This window comes from Helianthus annuus, chromosome 15 (genome assembly GCF_002127325.2).
Source record: "Helianthus annuus cultivar XRQ/B chromosome 15, HanXRQr2.0-SUNRISE, whole genome shotgun sequence".
Taxonomy (NCBI): domain Eukaryota; kingdom Viridiplantae; phylum Streptophyta; class Magnoliopsida; order Asterales; family Asteraceae; genus Helianthus; species Helianthus annuus.
In genome coordinates this window covers 171,129,469-171,148,852 of record NC_035447.2, presented here as the reverse complement: position 1 = coordinate 171,148,852, position 19,384 = coordinate 171,129,469, and the positions used below count along the sequence as shown (strand labels likewise).

General features: G+C 35.0%; 1 non-coding gene across 3 annotated transcripts; it reads left to right on the top strand.

Moving 5' to 3' along the window:
• Positions 1–3,467: 3,467 nt before the first annotated feature.
• On the top strand, positions 3,468–8,025 carry LOC110914418. Of its 3 annotated transcripts, XR_004880345.1 has the most exons (13): positions 3,468–3,766; positions 3,874–3,940; positions 4,068–4,588; positions 4,678–4,872; positions 4,954–5,032; positions 5,112–5,210; positions 5,297–5,365; positions 5,874–5,923; positions 6,349–6,470; positions 6,656–6,721; positions 6,816–6,937; positions 7,327–7,604; positions 7,838–8,025. It is a non-coding gene; the product is annotated as an uncharacterized LOC110914418 (transcript). The 3 variants fall into 3 exon arrangements; XR_004880344.1 differs by having other exon boundaries at positions 3,874–4,588; positions 7,327–7,576; XR_004880343.1 differs by having other exon boundaries at positions 3,874–4,588.
• Positions 8,026–19,384: the final 11,359 nt, after the last annotated feature.

Sequence of the window (19,384 nt, the reverse complement as noted above, 5' to 3'; positions counted from 1 at the left end):
TATATTTGACCTGACGGAAATCATGAAAAAATCTACGTCGAAACTTAAACCAATTGGTATTATACTAACACGTACATAAAAGAAAGCATGTAAAACTTCAGGGAGTAAACATGACATTTTACAAAGTTTTTGAAATATTGAGAGGCTATATTAAGGTAAATAATAATAAAACCAATATATTATATATATATATATATATATATATATATATATATATATATATATATATATATATACAAAAGAAAAGAGTAAAATGCACGGATAGTCCATGTGGTTTTGCAAAATAACACCTATAGTCCCCAACTTTTGGAAATTACACCGGTACTCCCTATGGTTTGACAGTTTGTTACTCGGATAGTCCTTGGAGTGGATGACGGTTAGTTTTCCCCGTTAAGTGGATGTGAAATGACAAATTTACCCTTCATCTTCTCCACTCTATAGAAACAAAACAACCTCAGCCCAACCCCACCCACCCCCCACCTTTCTCTCTGTTTCCCCCCACCATTAACCACCAACCACCACCCACTTCCCACCTACACCACAAGTAACCAACTTCATCGTCTTCTCCTAAATCAGCAATATCGTATTATTCCTGACCAGCGCCCTATGGAATTCCTTCATTATTTGAGTGTTGTACCGAATAACCATATTATGTGTGTAAACACTCCGACTTTTTCATTGCATGGCGGGAAGATCTAAGGTTGATTCGTCATCGTCAAGCTTTCAATCCTCCGATCATCATAACTAGTGGCTTCAGTAATTAAGATCCTTCAATCTGCTCACCTTATTCATTCATTCCTCTTGTATATCACATATCCAATTTCATCCGACTAGGGCTCAGGATTCCTTAAAAGAAGAAATTGGTTAATTACACCTGGAAATTGGAGGAACAGAGTAACGAAGTAGAAAAAGTATATAAGTGGAGTTGATATAAGCTTCTCAAAAGAATAATCCCTCTGTAGCTTGCGGAACTCTCATTGATCTGGATTTCAAAACCCTCCATGTCGTTTATGTGGATTCTTAAGTTGTTGAGATTGATGTTCCTGGCTTTCTTGCCTTCACAGAGGTATGCCTATTGCCTATCGCCGGATGCACCGCTGATTTAGGAGAAGACGGTGAAGGTGGTTGCTTGTGGTGTAGGTGGGAGGTGGGTGGTAGTTGGTGGTTAATGGTGGGGGGAAACTGATGCGGGCCCAAGTGTGGAGGAGCGGGCCATCTTGTATTTGGAGACCCAAGATCGCGTAACAAAATGGGCTTCACTAAAATGGCTCTAACTTGGGCTACAAGTGTCCGTTTTGGGCGTGCGACCAGGCGAATCGATCGTGAGAACGAAGCCCATCTTTCTACAAACCACTGTTGGGTCATCGTTCAGGCCCAAAAACGCTTATTTCTATGAGTTATTTATATTTTTATGTTGTTAGTGCTTTTCGTGGACTTTTATTTTGTTATAGCTTTTGGCCAAAGTGTGTTTTGAGGCCCGTTTTCAATTTACGTTATTATTTATATGGATGTAAAGGGAGAAAGATAATCGGTTTTGAAATTTATGAAAAGTCATTTTTCTCTCCCGATTCACTATTGAGTGTTTAGAGTGTGAAACCCCCAACTTTTGGCATTCTTCGTGAATCAACGAATTTTGGAAGAATCGTTCCTGGCATTCTGTGAGAATCATCAGGTTCGATTTCGTATCCCGTTTTCTAGTCTACATCAGAAACAGATAGAAGGGTGGGGTGGGGCTGGGGTTGGGGTTGGGGTGGGGTTGTTTTGTTTTTATAGAGGGGAGAAGATGAAGGGTAAATTTGTCATTTCACATCCACTTAACGAAGAAAACTAACTGTCATCCACTCCAGAGACTATCCGAGTAACAAACTGTCAAACCACAGGTAGCACCGGTGTAATTTTCAAAAGTTGGGGGCTATAGGTGTCATTTTTGCAAAATCACAGGAACTATCCGTGCATTTAATACAAAAGAAAAACAAAAAAAAGTAATAAAATACAAAACAAACACTATTCATTGGGATGTTATGAATTAATATATAACTAGATTCTTGCCATAGGCCGCGCGTTGCGGCGGCAACGACTTAGTTGTTTATAGCTAAGGACACGTTATGTGATGCGTTAATCATATGAAAACGTGTGTTTCCACGTATCCGATCTAACTCAGTGTAACCTATATAAACATTGTAGTTACAAAAGAAACAGAACTGAACCCACCACTACATCATCCTTATATTTGAATCAAGACCTAGCAACATCAACAATCAGTGACTCGAATTTATACTGTCGAATGACCAGAGTCCAGACTCGTTTCCAAACATAATTTACGTCAAAACATAGACCAACCAAAATCGTATGCAAAAATAAGCATGAAAACGTATTATACTTAACCAGAGTTGTTTCCGAAAAAATTTATGTTGAAACGTGAATTTATATAAACTGAAACATGAATTTATAGCCACCCATAAAAATAAACATGAAACGTATTATATTGACCCGACTTGTTTTCGAAAAAAATACGTGAGAAAAGTTGCGTCGAAACGTGAACTTATAATGACACATACTTAAAAAATAACAATGTGAAAATATAGTTTTTTTTTTTAATTTTAAGCTAAACAATGAAAAAACGAATTAGAAAGTGGATAGTTGTACACGAAAAACAAACATCTACATACAAACCTACATATATTCATATATATATATATATATATTCATTCATATGTATCATATTTATTATATGGATGTATATAGAAAAAGAAAAGATAAATAAAGAAATGTATATTGGAAAAGGAAAAATAAAGAATCAAAATGAAAATGAAAATAAAAAAAAATAGAAAAGGGAAAAAAAAGTTGAGAACACCTAGTGAATAAAAAATAAAAAAAACAATGGAACAGAAAAAGAAAATAAATACTAAGAAAATAAATACTGAGACTATTAAATGAAAAAAATACCACAAAAAAGTAATGGAAAGGAATCGAACCTGGATCTATGTGTTACAACAACAAACACTTAACCAATTCAATCAAATCTCATTTTGTTAACAACTTTCAGGTTATGACATATATATAAAAGAATGGGTCGGTGGCTTTGATGTGACAGCCACCGACCATTCTCTTTAAGACTATATAAATATATAATATATAATACAAAAGAAAAACAAAAAAAAGTAATAAAATACAAAACAAACACTATTCATTGGGATGTTATGAATTAATATATAACTACTTTTTCTTTAATCTATATATATATATATAAACATGATAAATAAGGGCTTAGGTGTCATGTTATAAGGGCTTGAGAGATGATGTGGCATCTCGTAAGACCATCTAAATTTTGGTTTTGGCTCCAAAAACTTCCGTGCTTTTTCCCCTTCTCCCGAGACCCGAATTGAATAATTCGGCCCGACAAATATGGATCTTATTTAAACCCTTTTTTCAAGTGAATATGGAGACACTTCCATTTCCCTCATACGCCGCTCTCTAAAACCCTAGATTCACATCTTGTTCCTACATATCTTTTTCTTCATCTCTCTTTCGATCCCTTTTATTTTATGGTTTTTGTTCGTCCATTAAAAGCCGATGATTTTGAATTTTGGCGTATTCTTTTTGGTGAACAGTTTTCTTTTTCGTTTTTCTTCATCCTTCCTATAAGAAACCCTAATGGCAAGCCAACCGATCGATACTTCTTTGGAATTATTTGTGATTCTTGCTTTCACCGTCATGTCCACCTCTTCCACAGCCGCCGCCACTCTGTCACCAGCGATTTCAACAGGTACGTTTCTATCCAGCAGTTTTTGTTCAAAGTTGTTTCTATCCAGGTACGTTTCTTTTTGTCTCTGTATCTTAATTCTTCACTTCTGATTGTTGCTCTTTTTTCAGACTACATGAACAACATTCAGCCATTGTCTGCTTGATTCTATCAATTGTAGGTGGTATTTGTTTAGAGGTATGTTAAATTGTTTCTTTTTGGTTTATTTTTTAGATTTCAATGGATGCTTTTATGGTTTGTTGCATTTACGTATATTAATATTTTGATTTATATGTTGAAACTAATTGCATTGAAGTGCACATAGGTTGCTCGATCATATGCCACAATGAAGTTTTAGTCTTTTTTATTGATTTCGGCCGGTTTAAACCTATTGGATTCGATTTGAATTATGTCCGAACTAAAGGGATTCCATATATCACCCTACTAAATTCTTATCATCTGAGAGGGTGGAAGATTCAGACTTTGTTCACTAGCACTACCTATGACATGAGGGGTTTTGTTAGATTTTCTAAGTTGTTGACTTAATTGAATGGTTTGACAAGTTTTTATGTGGTTACATTCAAGATTCGTTGTAGATATACAGAAAACATCTATCTCAGCAACTAAGGTGACCTTATTGGCGGGTTATGAAAACACCTGCTGACTTACAACCCGCTCTATGAAAGGTCTGAAACAGGATTTTGTATGGAGCAACTAAGGTGACCTTATCCGGTGATGACGGCGAGGGTTTCGACGAGTTGATTTCAGAAATGGAAAATAGGTGAAATTTATTGAAAGGGCGATTATATTAGCAGCTAAAGAACTGGATGACTTAACTAATAGCAGGTTTGTATTTTTTTTTGTTTTTGCAATTTTTGTTATAGGAACTAGAATGGAGGTTGTTTTGATTTAACTAATACAAATCGTTCATTTAGGTTTGATTGTTCAGGTTGACTTCGGAAATAAAGACGATAATAATCAAATCTAGGGCATCCATAGTTGTACTGTCGAAGAACTATGCAAAATCCAGATGGTGCCTTAACGAGCTTTGGTTGATCCTGTAGCAAAGGAGGGAGTGCAAAATAGCATATTTATATTTATAGTATATATAATTTGGTTCTCTCTTGCGAGTACGGTGACGTCTCACTCGTCGGTATTTCTCATGTTCAACTATTTCTAACCATTTATCTCTTTGTTTTTTTTTAATACAGAGGTAGTCTATTTAAATTGTTGCATCGTTCTAATGTCCAACTTGATGAAATGAGGCGACTGCACATGGCTCTTGATGTGGTAGAATGTTACTTCTGGTGTTATACTTTGCTTTTTATTTCTATATTCTTTTTTTAATAATTATAAGAAATGCTTCTAGGCAAAGGGAATGAACTATTTGCACACTAGCAATCCAATGATTGTGCACCGGGATTTGAAGACACCAAATCTTCTTGTCGATAGAAATTGGGTTGTTAAGGTTGGTCTTTCCTTTCGAATTAGAGTTGTTAAGGTTTTATATTATTTTATGTGTAATGTTTAACTTGTGTATTGAATGTATGGCAGGTATGTGATTTCGGGATGTCACAAATGAAACACCATACCTTTCTGTCTTCTAAATCTACCGCTGGAACTGTAAGTTATCTCCAAACTTAAGACCATTACCAGCCCACGAGAAATAAAATAAAGAGTAAAATGTCGTTTTCGTCCCTGAGGTTTGGCCACTTTTGCGACTTTCGTCCAAAGGTTTATTTTTCCGCATTTGGATCCAAAAGGTTTGAAATCTTGCCATTTCCATCCGATTCGTTTAACTCCATCCATTTTTAACGACAAGTCAGGGGTATTTTTCTTCATTTAATCTTGCCATTTTGATATAAAAAAACAAAACATATAGCTAAAGTGACGAAAATGCCCCTGACTTGTCGTTAAAAAATGGATGGAGTTAAATGAGTCGGATGAAAATTGCAAGATTTCAAATCTTTTGGATCCAGATGCGAAAAACAAACCTTTGCTTTGGACGAAAGTCGCAAAAGTGGCCAAACCTCAAGGAGGAAAATGGCATTTTACTTAAAAAAAAAAGTGAAGCTGCACTTCTCGATGAAAGTTTTACACGGTTGTCTGACGGCATGCTGTTTTGTTGCAGCCCGAATGGATGGCACCAGAAGTGATGAGGAATGAACCGTCCAATGATAAGTAAGAACCATCCTCTATAACAATTAGTCAATTCGGGTTATTTTTATGTCTTAACTTCTTATGTTTTAACCATAACCACAACCGACCGAATATGACGGTTTTGATTAATCGGTTTCAGAGGTTATAGCGAGTCGGTTATGGTCGATTAACTATGATTTACGTCTAGCTAAAAATAACTAATTTTTTTTAACAATGGAACAATCCATTACATCTTTGTATATATTAATATATGGCATATAGAATATGCAAACAAAACGATATGATATATATAAACAATAAATCTAAACAAACTTTCAACCAAAACATATGATATGATCCATAAACTCAGGTGCTGTACTGTTTTTTTATTCATAATATTTACCAATGTTATTGTATTTGTAGAATTATTATCCGGTAAACAAACTAATACTTCATGTGATTGTCAGGGAGAAAGTGAAAATCTAACCGTTAACAACATGAATAAACCCAAGGTATTCGGAAACAGTTCAGACGGGTGCTGGTAAAGATGTATCTATTTGTCATTGGCGGCGTCTTGAAGTTTTATAAGGTTATTGCTAAAAGCAAACTTTTGTGATATTGTTTTCTTATTTTAGTATTTAATTTTGACTATATTATGAATTGTAGGGTTAATGCATGCTTGAATTTGAGTTTTCTTTATCAAATAGATGTAATAATGTGATTGTTATTGATCCAAAGAATTCCTTTTTCATAGCTTTCAAAAGTTTTTTCCAGGTTTTAACCTTGATAAATTAAGAAAACAGAGGTCACGTGTCTCATATGCATCAATATCTGCAATTGGTAAGTTTTTTTTTTTTTTTTTGCTTCAAAATCCTCTATTTCATGATTAAATTATGAAATGTTTGTGATTCTTATGGTTTTTTTATTTGTTTAGAAACTATAGGTACGAGTTACTCTCGACACATGGAAGATGAGTATCAGAAGTTTATCCGGAGAATGAACCCGCCTCGAGTCGTAATCGACGAGGAATCGTGTAAAAATGGTACAATCATTCAGGTATTAAAACTTTTTAATTTTTTTTATCTTTTTGAATGCACACCAGGTTATTTGTGTTTATGCGTGAATGAAAATGAGTTAATGAAATTTTTTATTAGACTTCATCATGAGAATGTTCTTGATAATTTAAAAGAAGATAACATTATTGGTAAAGGGGGAATTGGAGTTGTTTACAAAGGGGTAATGCCAAACAACGAGCTTGTAGCCGTCAAGATATTACTGGTTATGAGTTGTGGTTCAACCTATGATCATGGGTTCAAACATGAGAAAAATCTACTGGTTTATGTGTATATATGGAGCTGCCCCTAGAACTGTATTTATTAGAATAATTTTCAAAAAGATTTTGGAAGCAATTTTAGACCTTGAAGGTTGTTTTTTTTTCTTTTCAGGATTATGTTTTGACATTGACGAGATAATACAAGCATGGCATGAACTGTATGAAGTGAAAAGATGGCAAAGTGGCGTTTTTCGATTAGCGCCACTGTTTAGAAGATGAGTTTTGGTTATTGGTTCAAAGAAAAAAGTATTGTGGATGAAATTTAATATAAGGGTGAACACAACATACATGTTTTGGAGAACAGTTAGATGAATATATCCGGGTCGCTAGCTTGGGAAGTGGGATCACTTCCGCGGTTAAGGGTACCGTGCATCTACCCCTTTTTTTCCGGTTGGTTTTGAAAACATGTGTTTTTATTTTATTTCGTGACATAATTCGATTAATATAAATTAATTTTTCCTACCTGGGAAGTTCCCGGGTGATAACCTAGGTGAACCCGGGCCGGTCAACCCGTTTTTTTTTTTTTTTTTTTTTTTTTTTTTTGTAAAATAACATATGAAAGTTAAAGTCTTACTAAAAAAACACAAACGTATATAACACTTATAATTTGGTTGTTTTTTTAGAGGGAACTTAATTTACTAAGAGAAAGATTTTGGTAACTCGAAGGATATGAATCTTCAAAGGGACTCGACTATCTTTAAATTGTATATCCCCTCTATCACTAATTTATGCAACATCAGACTTTGTTTTTTATTTTATTTATACACTTGATATTTTTCTTAATAGTTTTCTCCAACCCGGGTAGCACCCGGGTGATAACCTAGTTATTCATATGCTTACTAGTAATTGGACTTGCAATATGGCTTACTATGGTTAACATTTGCTGATTGAAGTAGTCGCATCAAATAGATATTTAGTTGCTTTTGATTATGGTGGCATACGCATATGTCCTCGTCTAGTAATTGGACTTGCACTACCATCAGTTATATTGCAAGAAAAGAGGTAATGGTAACGGGTCAAAATGGATAATCTGTGCGTGTCGGGATGTTATGATGTAACCTTTTTTTCTTAGATTTCGCTATGAATAATTAAGGCATTAAGATGATTACCAAATCTATATTATGATAGTAACCTGAAAAAGTTCATTTGATTTTTTTTTAAACTTGAGAAGGAAAGAACATTTTAGTTTACCCAAAGGACACGAAATGAATGGCCAAATTGAAGATAATAATCACATGTTAATTAAATATGAACTAGTGGTATATTCCCGCGTGTTGCGGCGGACACTCTTTTTATTACGCGTGTGAAATTCGGTTGAAATCGATTCAGTTCGTTACGGTGGCGGAAACTGGTTTATTACATGCGGGAAATTCGATGAATAGGTTCATTATGGTATTGAGTTCATTACGGTGGCGGAAACTGGTTTATTACACGCGGAAAATTCAGTTGAAATCGATTAGGTTCATTATATAGTATTGATTACGGTATTAAGTCTTATAATTTATAAAACTACAGAAAATAAGACGCAAATTATTAGAAAGCTCATGTTTTGTTGTACAAATTTTCTAGCATCTCACATGATTACTATTTTTAATTTAAAATAACAATCATATATTAATTTATAAAACTCACATAATTTCTAATACTACAAACATATACAAACAACAAAGAAAGGGTACAACTAAAAATAGCATAAACCATAACTAAAACCACACTTACAACACAACATTGCACTAACATGTTGCAATATTATAAATAATAATAATCATTGGAGATATATAGTTATATTAGAGTTGTGATGTTAGTTGGTAGAGTATTGATAATTCTGATATAATATTTTATTGTGAAATTATGTTTTATACCTAATTCATTATCTGCCGGGTATTTATTGAGTAATTACTCGTCAGGTATCGAGAATGTCTGTGTGTATCGGGTTTACCCATTATTTTTTTTAAATAATGATTCTCATGATTTTCAAAGATATTTTGTTTATTTCCCCTCTAATTGTATATATTTTTTTGTTTATATCAGCTACAATAAACTGAAATATGATAAACTACATAATAAATTGAAATATGATAAACTACATATACGTTCTCATGCCTATAATATATATGAAGTATCTAAATTAGGTGTATTTGATGATAGAGTGAAGATACAATAGGAAATTTATTTGGCTAAGAAAGCTAGTAAGTGATCTTGATCATCTATTTAGTTAATCAATGACTAAGATTAAATGATGGAAATTGAAGGGAAGAAAAGAGGTGCGTGAGTTTGTTTAGGGGTATTCTAGTCAATGCAAGGCAATAGTTTCTCTCTCCTCCAATTCCCCCTCATTTTTTATACTATTGCAATATTTTCAAAAAAATAAATTTAAAAACCCAGTTGCGTAAAACGCAATAGAAAAACCCCCGGTTACGTAAAAAGCAATGAAAAAAAACATAAAAAATGACATTTTTCTAAAACGCAATGCACAAAAAACACAAAGAAATGTCTTATCTGTAAAACACAATGGCCAGAAAACACAAAGAAATGTCTTATTTCTAAAACACAATAGCCTAAAAACTCAAAAGAAAATGTACTTTCTAAAACGCAATGGACTAAAAACACATAAAAATGTGTTTTACCTAAAACGCAATGCGCACCAAAAACACATACAAATGTCTTATTTCTAAAATGCAATGGCCAGAAAACATTTAAAATGTCTGTTTTCTAAAACGCAATGGACTGAAAACACATAAAAAAGTGTTTTACCTAAAACGCAATGCACCAAAAACACAAAAAATGTCTTATTTGTAAAACGCAATGGCCAGAAAACACTTAAAAATGACTCATTTTAAAACGCAATTGCCTAAAAAACAAAAGAAAGTGTTCTCTGTAAAACGCAATGGACTGAAAACACCTAAAAAAGTGTTTTACCTAAAACGCAATGCACCAAAAACACTTCAAGAATGTGTTTATCTAAAACGCAATGGCCAGAAAACACATAAAAATGTTTTAGTTCTAAAACGCAATTGCCTAAAAACACCAAAAAAAGTGTTCTCTCTAAAACGCATTGAACCATGACAATAGTTTTGTCTGTGCTGTGAATTGTCTGTGCTGTGAACTGTCTGAACCGATGAAGTTTAGGAATGCAGTTTCTAGAGACAATTTACAGAAAATTATTTTTTCTGATGCAGCTCAACCCCAGCTAGGGGCTCTGCCCCTTGGACCCCGCCAGGGGCTGCCGCCCCTGGGACCCCGCTACCAGGGGCGCTGCCCCTGGACCCCCGCCAAGATCGTAAAACGCAATGACTAAATCAAAAACCCAAATCGTAAAAATGAAATTAAAGAATTTCTTACATGGATCGAAGTGATTTCTTCAACAATTGACAAATTTTGAATGATTGAAACACTTATCATCGCTCGAATCGAACGAATCGAGTGATTATCTTCAAAATCACCGGAAAAAACGAGATTTTGTATGAAATTAAACTGGGTTTTCTTCAAAAAAGCTGAAAAACACGTTGATCGGGTGTTTGAATCATTGATTGGTGATGAAAATCGCAATATAATGTAGTGATTATTGAGATAGAAAGTGAAGAAATGGTTAAAGATGGTGGGTTTTGAAAATGGTGGGTTTTGAAGTTACTGGGTTTTGAAAAGGAAGAAGAAAGAGGTTGGATTGACTAAAATACCCTTTTTCTTTATTTTAAATGTTGCCACATATCTTAATCTTATTACTTCCTACACTTCATAGCCAAAATAAACTTCCTATTTAATCCTTTCCCTTTCAGGTTCATGATAATATAAATTCTCAAAAGGTAATTACATATTTTGTAGCATAAATTATAAATAGAATCATTATAATATATCCGTAAAAGAAAATTTAGCACTAGAATGAAACATTACTAAATAAAAGTTAATGAAAAATATAATTAAAAATTTTGGAGTATATGATTCAGGTATACAACAAAAACAACAACTGTACCCATTAAATCATATTAATATCAAAGCTATTGGTGGGATCTGAGGAGGATGGGATGTAGACAAACCTTACCTCTATCCATATGGATAGAGAGGCTGCTTCCAAAAAGACCCACGACTCAAAACCAAAGTGCATGCAAACAATCTGAACTAGACATATAGCAATATAAATCTACCAGTCACAAAATACATAGTAACATAATAGAATAGACACAGATATAACATCCTAAAGCAATAGATACATACACACACAAGTAGGAAATATTAACCCCTAACCCAAAAAGCTCATAATTTCAATACCCTCTCCTAAAAATCCTTAACCTTAAACATACGTCTTCACGAACTTTTACCCTCAGAAAGGTGCAACTCTATCAAATCTTGCCTAATCCGCCCATCCCAAGTTAAATTGGGCCTTCCTCTACTCTTCCTACCCTCCACACAAAGGGCGACCACAACTCTAACTGGTGTCGTCGGCAGCATCCTCCTCACATGTCCAAACCATCTCAATCTTCCTTCCTTAATCTTACTCGATACACTAGCCACCCCAGCCTTTCCCTAAAAACCTCATTTGTCATACAATCTGACTTTGTGTGCCCACGCATCCACCGCAACATCCTCATCTCTGCTACATCTATCTTGTGTGCCTGCGTCTTTTTGATAGCCCAACAATCTGTTCCACATAACATAGAATGTCTAATTGCAACCCGATAGAATTTTCCCTTTAATTTAGTTGGGAACCTCCTGTACACAATACCCTAGCGGCTGCTCTCCACTTACACCAACCAGACTAGATACGGTGGGCAACGTCACAATCTATCTCCCCATCCTGTTATACAAATTATTTAAGTATAAATTTTGGCAAACGAGTATGCAGTATCGGGCAATCAAGTCGGGTATCACCTGATCCAAAGCCCATGAAATTGTTTTTTTTCCAATTCCATACCAAGCGGGTTTCGGGTATACCAGATTGTTTCAAGTTCCGGGTATACTTTTCGGACTCATGTACTTTTATCATCTCTAGATTAGATCAATTAGAGGTATAATTAGATCATAGTCTACAGAGTTAGTTACTCAGATGGTCCTTGTGGTTTGCCTAGTTCACAAATACCACAACTTACATAGATGCTTTTGGTGTTATGAGTTTTGTAACTTCGTTAGTACATGTTGGAACTTATAAGAACAATGTATACTGACATTGTTTGAAAAAACATAGAAGATCGAAGTCAGAAGAATTGTTTTCTTATGTATTTGTTTTGTTTTGTAACCGGTGACACTTCGTGTGTCGCCAGACCTTTACGTAAGGTACATGTTCGGATAAGGGTTGTGTTGGCAACTTCTCTGTAAACGGCGCCTCTATCGTTGGTGCAAATGTCGGTGACAAAGAGTGCCATTGTGGCAGATATGTTTGCCTATATATAGCATGGTTTCAAAAGTCATTAGGCGCTCCCGAGTCGTCAATTAGTGAGTTGAGAGTACTTGTAGATGGAGAGTACTCGGACATGTTAAATTATAAAGAAATTAGTTTTTGTGAAATTATATATATATATATATATATGTGTGTGTGTGTGTGTGTGTGTATGTATGTGTGTGTGTGTGAAATATCACAAGTTTACTAATATTTCTAACAAAATACTTGAATATCAATATAAATAATAAATACATGTTCAAATAGTAGTATCTCAAAAACTGATATTCAATTTTTAATATGATAGACATAGGAATTATGTTTTATTTTATTTGTTAAGTCAAACTCGGCCCAAGTTAACCTAATAGATTAGAGTTTGGCCGAGGTTAACCGCATTTTATCAATTTCAAGTAATTAGGCACAATTAAAAAAACTCACCTAAACAGTGTCACACCCTGACTTTTGCGGAAGCTTGATTATGGTGTGACTTTCTTGTTATCATTGCATTCAACCATATCAAACAACTATATGAAGAAAACCAAAGATTTGTCATCCATAAAATGAGTTTAAAACATAACAACACTGTCTAGAACGTAGACTTCAAATTTAAGTTTTACAAACCATATGAATTGTGTAAAAGTTCACTAAGGACTCGTCAAAAGATATTAGTTGTAACCAAAGTTTGGAAGACGTATCTCATCCAGGAGTAAGGCACACTGACCAAACCCAAAGACCATGGATGACATCTTTATGCTTAACATGACTTGAAACCCCAACACCCGCCAGATCCATACTTAATTTCCTGAAATACATGTAGTTTGAAAAAAAACATCAACAAAAGTTGAGCGAGTTCATGTATCGTTTCTTTTTGTCCAAGTTGCTTCTTTTTTTGTCTAACTCACTTCCTGTGTATGAATAAGCAAAGTATGTCTGTATAAACGTATGTCCCTGGTATGTAGCAATAAGGAAAAACAGATCAATTAATGTGTAGCTAATACATTAATAAGTGACATGGCCTAGGAAGCACTCAAACCTGTATGCGTATTTCGTACCGGCCCCTCCGGCGGAACGACATAGTCACCACATGCAGCCAACTCGCCGGCCCATGGGTGGGGCTCGCAACACCCAATAGATCTATCACTCATGCCCCTCGGTCCTTATACAAGGATTAATGGTCTTAAGACAATAGCCTACCCATTCACGTGATCTAGTAGTACATTCCTTAGCTAATCATACTGTAACACCCCGTGTTTTCCAAAAGTCAAAGTCAAAGTCAAGTGTTGACTGTGATTGGAATTAAAGATAAATAAAGATTATTTTATCTTAGTTTCATTTTGATTTTCATATTATGTTGAGTAAGTGTTGTATAATCAAACTAATCGATCGATCATTTAACCGCGAATCGACGACCGACTGTGAATAGTAGGAAGTAACAATGCAATAAAGTTAAGCAATCAGTAATCAAGCTAATCAAATCAATCATCGAACTCAAGTGTGGGGATTTTAGTACTTTTATACGTGTGCGTGTGCCTTACGTGTTAATTGTGCATGTTTACTTTTATGTTAAAGTGTGTGGTGAATCAATCAAATCAATCGAGACTCGAAGGATAATCAAACTCAATCGAATTCGAATTTGAAGATTAGGTTGTAAGGATGCTTGTATGATATAGTCCCGACTACCACTAAAAGTAATTTGAATAGAAACTCTATCCTACCCTACTCATCATCCATCGAAATCGAAATATCGAAAATCGTCGCGAAACGCTCAAAACAGGAGACTCTGATCGAACAGGGCAACCTGATCGAGCAGGCTAGCCGATCGAACAGGCTGTTCGATCGAGTAGCCCACTCGATCAGGAATGCTGCTCGATCAGGTGACCCTTTCCTCTTTTGGAAGCCTATAAATAGGGCTGTCTTTGTCAAACTTTCCACTTTTGGAAAAGCTCTGGCCGACCAGCCTCTTCTTCTCACTAAATCTCAGATTTCTCTCAATCCGGTAAGTATTTCACTCAAATATTTGTACGTTTTTGTTCATTAATCGATTCTACACCTTTCTATCTTTCAAAACTTGGATTTCAACCGTGAAATCACCAAGATTTAGGTGTTCTTGGGTGATGTCATCATGGTGTTCTTCAAGAACACTAAGTTTTGACATCATTCCACCATGAATAGCTTAGATCTAACCGATTTCCACATAAATAACCTAAAATCTACCAAAGATCTTAACATTTCACGGTGGAAAAGGATTGGAAGATGAGTTCTATCTATCTTTCAACTCTTTTACACTCAAACTGGTGAAAACGAAGCTGGAACCGATTTGTAAATCATCCTAAACAACACATGGTTCAAGATTCGGACTCTACCATGAGATTTACCGATTTCGGGTGAACGTTAAACTTAGGTCCTGAAACACCTACTGACCGGACTTGGGTGATTCCTGCCCGAATCAGTGAGTCAAGTAAAGACTGAGGTTTTATGGTGCAACTCGTAATCAAACTATCTCCAAAATCACACCAAATAACGGGAATGACCAAGTGTTAAGAGATAGGCTAACCAGGTCAGAATGCTGGCCGAACGGTTAGGCTGTCCGATCGGACAGCCCAACCGAACGAACAACACCAGCCGATCGACCGGGCTAACCGATCGACTAGCACTTAGGCCCACAAACTCACAAGTGTAATATTGACGAAGTGATGTTCGATCGATCGAGCCACTCGATTGTAAACATTACTCATCGAATCATGAGATATTACACTTCAACACTAAACCTTTTCGAAACATTGGAATGTCACCCGATCGAGCATGCCACCCGATCGAGTGACACATTGCAAATCTGATCCACTGAAGTTGCTAACCGATCGGTTGGTCCAACCGATCGAACAGACCGTTCGATCGGCCAACTTGAAAGGCAATGCTGCAAAAACTTCAAAAGTTCAAACCATCATGCACAAACACATCTTTCCCATTAAAGGAAGGAACAATCCACTCGAAAAGACCAGCCGATCGAGCCAGCCGGCCGATCGAATGGGAATGTTCAAACGGACTTTCAAACCAGCCGAACAGCCCATCCGATCGAACCAGCCGTCCGATCGAATGGCCTACTCGATCCAATACCTATTTCTTACTTTCTCGCGTTACTCATTGTTATGATTATCAAACTATTCAGGCTAACCTAATCTCAGTGCTCCCTTCAATCCACATCAACCACTGTGAGTATACTCGATCCCTTTTTGCTTTCAGCACTTTTGGGTGTTACATACGTAAACTATCAAAATCACAATCAACACAAACTATTTGAACGCTAACCTTTTTGCATGTGCTACTTGACTAAATGATTGCTGTTTATTATGTTTACACGTGGAGTGCTATCTACCTGCTTTAGCAACATAGTACTATAGTTTGGACTCAGCACCCGTTTCCACGGGGGTTGCTAAGGACAATTACTTGCATGGATTACGGTGGTAATCATGTATTGCGAACTGTCTCGGACAGTCAACCCGCATTCGTTGGTATCGATGGTCCCTCGTTGATAATTTACATGCATCGTTTTCCCTTGTGTACGTGCTTGGTTATGCGTAAACTATTCGAACTCTATATGCTATATCAAACTTGTGTACTCACCTTTACATTACATGTATTGACTTTATTTTAACGTATGTGACAGGTGTTTAATGTGTTGGTTTGCTAGGGAAGCGAGGCAATAATAAGATTCTAGGAGTCCGTAACCTATGGTCCCTGCCCACGTACCTGCTCCAGGGCCATAGTTATCTGTAGATCTTGCCACTGGCACCTGTAGCCAGAGGGGTCCGCAAATAGGGGTCTTAGAAACATCAAACAATATTTAATCCGGTTTGTAATAATTAGAATCTGAGTTGTCGGAACAGCTTGACTTGTTTAGTTGCTTTCTATGATAACTTGTTATTTATTTGGGATACGGTATGGGACGTATCATTTAACTGAATTTGTATGATAGTTGTTGTGGAAACTTCTGAACAATCTGTTTCGCTCAGTGCCGCGCCCCGATGATTCCGCCATCGGTTGGGGTGTGACACATACCATGTATAAAACGTTTGTAATCAGTATGTAACATGTATTTCACCCCCGAAGTTGTAAAACTGAAAACAGTTAAAAGAAAAGGGGGACATGAACTCACAATGTTGCGTCTTCAATATGTGTAACCCAAGTCTCCTCAGCAAACACGACTACCTACAGTGTACTAACATCTATTAGACGAACGGACCGTGCCTTTGCTTAGTATGAAGGTTTTTGAGTTACGTTTCTTGTGTTCCCAATATTATTTCAAGTTATAATTATTAGTTAAAATAATTATTTTAACTCTAAATTATACTTCATTTTGGAATAATTGTTAAACAATATTTTTTCATTAGTACTTCTCAAGTATTTTAACTTCGTATTTCCTTCCCAAGGATGGGGGGTATCTCATACATGTGTATTCGTATCTTTGTATGTGTGTATTTAGCCATGCATTGGCGTCGTATTCCGGTGTATTATTCCAATTAAAAATATACCAATATATTCCCAATATATTTCTAAAACAATATATTTTCAAGTCTCACTTAGAAAATATATATAAGTTATTTGTCAAAAATAATGTTTTCCAAGAAAATATATATTTTTTCCCAAAGATCATATATTTTCTAAATATACTTAGGAAAATATATTTTTAACTCCCCAAAAATAATATATTTTCTCTTTGTCGAAAATATGACATACTTGGTAATATGTACGAAAATCATATTTTTACTTTCCAAAATAATAATACTTTCCCTTGTTGAAAATATGTTGTGACTTGGTAGTATTTACAAAAAACCATATTTTCATTCCCTTCGTTTCCAAAATAATATTTACCAAAAATATATTGTAATGGTATATTCCGGAATATTTTGTAAGTTACGTTTTAGTGTACGATTTCACAATATCAAGCGTGTAACTTAAATATTTATTCCGTGGGAATTTTGGTATTATTTTAGGGTTGTAATTTCATGGTATATGTTAAGTTATATTATTTTACCCTAGAATAATATAACTATTCCACGATGTATACAAATATTCACACAAGTGTTTTAGTATATATATTCTAAGTATATATTTATCCACTTTCATTTACGAAAACCAACCTCAGACACTTTGTATTTTGTAACAAAAATTATGGCGAGGTTTATATTTGAAAAGTATAGTTTAAAATATGCTAGTAAACACTTGTCTAGAAAAATATTTTCGAAGTGTTGGAATTTTTAGAAAATTTCGCCATAGTTTCCTTTGTAAATGGAGGTGTCCATGCTATTTAGCATATCATTTTCTTTTCAAAAAAATCATTCAACAATCAATAACAATTCACTAAACAATATCACACTTACCAAGTGTAAAAACAATGCACTTTACATAGTAATATGAACTTAAGTTTTCGTAAAAACGCGTAGTAACTTAGTGCGGTGTTTAGTAAGTTTAGTTACCCTTTAAAGTGTGGTTGTTTATATAAAAACATCATTCTTGAATGATTTAGATGTTTACAACTTGTAATAATATTTTTCAAAAATATTTCTTTATGTATTCTTCTTGTTACACAAGTGTTTCTACACTTGTTTAACCACTAATAATAAGATTTGTTTACGTAAGAACCAAGTTTTAGCAAAACTTATATTTTTAGCTTGGTTTCTTTAGAAATCCTCCATAAATCTTTAGATCTACGAGTATTATTATTACTCACCTTAATCATTATTTTTCAAGAAAACTATATATTCATTCAAGTTCATAACTTTTGTAAGGATGATCTATGCATCTTTAACACTTTCATCCTCTCACCTTGCTAGATTATGTTTTTAATCATGATCTAGCAAGGTCATATGATGATCTACATCATTTCTACAAACAATCAACAAGTATAACAACTCATAAACCTCTTAGTTACTTCATTATTCATGCTTATGTTCAAGTTTCTTTCTTATGATTCTTCATGTTCTTCAAGATTATCATTATGTAACATCTTTTAACCACCTAAAATAGAATTAAAATGGATGGATCAAGACTCTTACCACTAGCCCAAGGCTAGGGATGATCAAGAGGAGAAAACAAGCGGATAAAAGCAAACGGTGAAGGTCCTTCAACTTCCGAAGGTTCCGCACTTCGTTATTCACCTTCTTACACCTTGTATGGAGCTTGGATTGGATGAGCTTGAAACAAAATGGTGGTGGTGTGTGGTGTTACTTTTGGCCGAAACCATGGGGGAGAAGAAGAGAAGTGTGTTTTGTCACAACCCCCGATCCCTATTTCCCGGGAACGGGCGGCCGCGAACCAGTTGCGGTGGTATCACGTTATTGCTTATTTGGCAGCGGAAATTTTCATCAGGACCGTAGTTAGGAAATATTAAATCAGAGTAAACCACCATATTTTTATACTATTAAACACATGGGTAAAACCCAAGTTTTCATTACAAACTGAATTACATGGATAAATCCCACTTTATTGAAATAAACGCTTTCTTTTATTTAGGTAACTTTTATAGCCACTTTTCCAAGCCTTCAGTGCTGTCCAATTGGCTTCTAATTGGCTTTCACATTGTGTTGCCTGAAACGCGTTTTAAAAAGGTTTTGTCAGTGGAAAATACTGGTGAGTGAATCTCAGTTTAATCAAGAATTATGAATTTAATTTAAACAGTATTGAGGGCGATTACAATGTTTATATCTACCCAATTACTCATTCAGTAGTGTCAAGTCTGACTAGAGGGTCATATTACGCATTGGCTAACTCTTTGTCCAATGGTAACGTTACTCAAATTTTG